Raw genomic sequence first — 5,102 nt, forward strand, 5'->3', positions numbered from 1 at the left:
GGTTAGGTTTACCTTAATACTTCTTTTGTAGTTGCGGACGCTTGCAATAGGGGTTAATCATAAGTGGGATGCTTGTCCAAGTTAGGGCAGTACCCAAGCACCGGTCCACCCACATATCAAATTATCAAAGTACCGAACGCGAATCATATGAACGTGATGAAAACTAGCTTGACGATAATTCCCATGTGTCCTCGGGAGCTCCTTCCTCATTATTAGAAATTATCCAGGCTTATCCTTTGCTACATAAAGGATTGGGCCACCTTGCTGCACTTTATTTACTTTATTTACTTGTTACTTGTTACTATTTATCTTATCACAAAACTATCGGTTACCTATAATTTCAGTGCTTGCAGAGAAAACCTTACTGAAAAACGCTTATCATTTCCTTCTACTCCTCGTTGGGTTCGACACTCTTACTTATAGAAAGGAGTACGATAGATCCCCTACACTTGTGGGTCATCAAGACTCTTTTTTGGCGCCGTTGCCGGGGAGTGTAGCACTTTTGGTGAGTGGAACTTGGTAAAGAAACATTTATATAGTGTGCTGAAATTTTCTGTTACTTGTCACTATGGAAACTAATCCTTTGAGGGGCTTGTTCGGGGTATCTTCACCCCGACTAGAAGAGCAAAGAGTTGCTCCTCAACCTACTTAACTTTATGAAAATATTTACTTTGAGATTCCTTCGGGTATGATAGAGAAACTGCTAGCTAATCCATTTGCAGGAGATGGAATGATGCATCCCGATTTACACCTTATCTTTGTGGATGAAGTTTGTGGATTATTTAAGCTTGCAGGTATTCCCGATGATGTTGTCAAAAGGAAGGTCTTCCCTTTATCTTTGAAGGGAGATGCATTGACATGGTATAGGCTATGTGATGATACGAGATCTTGGAATTATAAGCGATTAAAGTTGGAATTTCACCAGAAGTTCTATCCTATGCATCTTGTTCATCGTGATTGTAATTACATATATAATTTCTAGCCTCGCGAAGGACAAAGCATCGCTCAAGCTTGGGGGAGGCTTAAGTCAATGTTATATTCATGCCCCAATCATGAGCTCTCCCGGGAAATGATTATTCAAAACTTTTATGCTCGGCTTTCTCTTGATAATCGCAACCTGCTCGATACTTCCTGTGTTGGTTCTTATATGCTGAAGACTATTGATTTCAAATGGGGCTTATTTAAAAGAATTAAACGCAACTCTGAAGATTGGGTTCCGACGATGGTAAGGAGTCAGGTATGACACCTAAGTTCGATTGTGTTAAATCTTTTATGGATACCGATGCTTTTTGTGGATTTAGCGCTAAGTATGGACTTGACTCTGAGATAGTAGCTTCTTTCTGTGAACCTTTTGCTACTCACATTGATCTCCCTAAAGAGAAGTGATTTAAATATAATCCTCCTATTGAAGTGAAAGTAGTTGCACCTATTACAGCTGAAGAAAAGACTGTCACCTGTAGTGATCCTATTGTTCCTACAACTTATGTTGAGAAACCTCCTTTTCCTGTTAGGATAAAGGATCATGCTAAAGCTTCGACTGTTGTTTGCAAGAGTAATACTAGAACTTATACACCTCCTGAGCAAATCAATGTTGAACCTAGTATTGCTATGGTTAAAGATCTCTTGGATGATGATTTAGATGGGCATGTTATTTATTTCTGTGGTGAAACTGCTAATATTGCTAGATCAGATACTAAGATACATAGACCTGTCGTAGGCATGCCTGTTATTTCTGTTAAAATAGGAGATCATTGCTATCATGGCTTATGTGATATGGGTGCAAGTGCTAGTGCGATACCTTATGATCTATATAAAGAAATTATGCACGACATTGCACCCATTGAATTAGAAGGCATTGATGTTACTATTAAGCTTACTAATAGGGATACCATTAAACCTATTGGGATTGTTAGAGATGTTGAAGTCTTGTGTGGGAAGGTTAAATACCCTGATGATTTACTTGTTCTTGGTTCCCCACAAGATGATTTTTGTCCCATTATTTTTGGTAGACCCTTCTTGAATACAGCTAGTGCTAAGATTGATTATGAAAAAGATACTGTCACCGTTGGCATAGATGGTATGTCTCATGAGTTTAATTTTGCTAAGTTTCATAGACAACCTCGTGATAGGGAACCACCCAGTAAGGATGAGATTATTGGTCTTGCCTCCATTACTGTGCCTCCTACTGATCCGTTAGAACAATACTTGCTAGACCATGAAAACGAGATGTTTATGAAGGAAAGAAGGGAAATAGATGAAGTGTTCCTCAAACAGGAACCTATGCTGAAACATAACCTTCCCGTTGAAATTCTTGGGGATCCTCCTCCACCCAAGGGTGATCCCGTGTTTGAACTCAAACCATTACCTGAAAATCTTAAGTATGCTTATCTTGATGAAAAGGAAATATACCCTGTTATTATTAGTGCTAACCTTTCAGAGCAAGAAGAAGAAAGATTATTGAAAACTCTGAAGAAGCACCGAGCAGCTATTGGATATACTCTGGATGATCTTAAGGGCATTAGTCCCACATTATGCCAACACAAAATTACAGTGGAGAAAGATGCCAAACCAGTTAGAGATCCTCAACGACGACTAAATCCCAAGATGAAAGAAGTGGTAAGAAAGGAGATACTAAAGCTCCTTGAGGCAGGTATTATTTATCCCATTGCTTATAGTGAATGGGTAAGCCCTGTCCATTGTGTTCCTAAAAAGGGAGGTATTACCGTTGTTCCTAATGATAAAGATGAATTGATCCCGCAAAGAATTATTACAGGTTATAGGATGGTAATTGATTTCCGTAAGTTAAATAAAGCTACTAAGAAAGATCATTACCCTTTACCTTTTATTGATCAAATGATAGAAAGGCTATCCAAACACACACATTTTTGCTTTCTAGATGGTTATTCTGGCTTCTCTCAAATACCTGTGTCAGCGAAGGATCAATATAAAACTACTTTTACTTGCCCTTTTGGTACTTTTGCTTATAGACGTATGCCTTTTGGTTTATGTAATGCACCTGCTACCTTTCAAAGATGCATGATGGCTATACTCTCTGATTTTTGTGAAAAGATTTGTGAGGTATTCATGGATGACTTCTCCGTTTATGGATCCTCTTTTGATGATTGTTTGAGCAACCTTGATCGAGTTTTGCAAAGATGTGAAGACACTAGTCTCGTCCTCAATTGGGAAAAGTGTCACTTTATGGTTAATGAAGGCATTGTCTTGGGGCACAAGATCTTCGAGAGAGGTATTGAAGTTGATAAAGCCAAAGTTGATGCTATTGAAAAGATGCCATCTCCCAAGGACATAAAAGGTATAAGAAGTTTCCTTGGTCATGCCGGTTTTTATAGGAGGTTCATTAAGGACTTTTCTAAAATCTCTAGGCCTCTGACTAATTTATTGCAAAAAGATATTCCTTTTGTCTTTGATGATGATTGTGTAGAAGCATTTGAAATACTTAAGAAAGATTTGATCACTACACCTATTGTTCAGCCACCTGATTGGAATTTACCTTTTGAAATTATGTGCGATGCTAGTGATTATGCTGTAGGTGTTGTTCTAGGGAAAAGAGTTGATAAGAAATTGAATGTTATCCAGTATGCTAGTAAGACTCTTGATATTGCCTAGAGAAATTATGCTACTACTGAAAAAGAGTTCTTAGCAGTTGTGTTTGCATGTGATAAGTTTAGGCCTTATATTGTTGATTCCAAAGTTACTATTCACACTGATCATGCTGCTATTAAATACCTTATGGAAAAGAAAAATGCTAAGCCGAGACTCATTAGATGGGTTCTCCTGCTCCAAGAATTTGACTTACACATTATTGATAGAAAGGGAGCTGAGAACCCCGTTGCAGATAACTTGTCTAGGTTAGAGAATGTTCTTGATGACCCACTACCTATTGATGATAGTTTTCCTGATGAACAATTACCGGTCATTAATGCTTCTCGTACTGCTCCTTGGTATGCTGATTATGCTAATTACATTGTTGCTAAATTTATACCGCCTAGTTTCACATACCAGCAAAAGAAAAAGTTCTTTTATGATTTAAGACATTACTTCTGGGATGACCCACACCTTTATAAAGAAGGAGTAGATGGTGTTATTAGACGTTGTGTGCCTGAGCATGAACAGGAACAGATCCTACGCAAGTGTCACTCTGAATCCTATGGAGGACATCACGCTGGAGATAGAACTGCACACAAGGTACTACAATCTGGTTTTTATTGGCCTACTCTCTTCAAAGATGCTCGTAAGTTTGTCTTATCTTGTGATGAATGCCAAAGAATAGGTAACATTAGTAGACGTCAAGAAATGCCTATGAATTATTCTCTTGTTATTGAACCGTTTGATGTTTGGGGCTTTGATTATATGGGACCTTTTCCTGCCTCTAATGGTTATACTCATATTTTAGTTGCTGTTGATTACATTACTAAGTGGGTAGAAGGTATTCCAACTAGTAGTGCTGATCATAACACTTCTATTAAAATGCTTAAAGAAGTTATTTTTCTGAGGTTTGGAGTCCCTAGATATCTTATGACTGATGGTGGTTCACATTTTATTCATGGTGCTTTCCGTAAGATGCTTGCTAAGTATGATGTCAATCATAGAACAACATCTCCTTATCATCCGCAGTCTAGTGGTCAAGTAGAGTTGAGCAATAGAGAGCTCAAATTAATTTTGCAAAACACTGTGAATAGATCTAGAAAGAATTGGTCCAAAAAACTTCATGATGCATTATGGGCCTATAGAACTACATAGAAAAATCCTATGGGTATGTCTCCATATAAGATGGTTTATGGAAAAACGTGTCATTTACCTCTTGAACTTGAACATAAAGCATATTGGGCTATTAAAGAGCTCAAGTATGACTTCAAACTTGCCGGTGAGAAGAGGTTGTTTGATATTAGCTCACTTGATGAATGGAGAACCCAAGCATATGAGAATGCCAAGCTATTCAAAGAAAAAGTCAAACGCTGGCATGATAAGAGGATACAAAAGCGTGAGTTTAACGTAGGAGACTATGTATTATTATTCAACTCTCATTTAAGATTTTTTGCAGGAAAACTTCTCTCAAAATGGGAAGGTCTTTACGTTATCGA

This window comes from Triticum dicoccoides, chromosome 2B (assembly GCF_002162155.2).
Source record: "Triticum dicoccoides isolate Atlit2015 ecotype Zavitan chromosome 2B, WEW_v2.0, whole genome shotgun sequence".
Taxonomy (NCBI): domain Eukaryota; kingdom Viridiplantae; phylum Streptophyta; class Magnoliopsida; order Poales; family Poaceae; genus Triticum; species Triticum dicoccoides.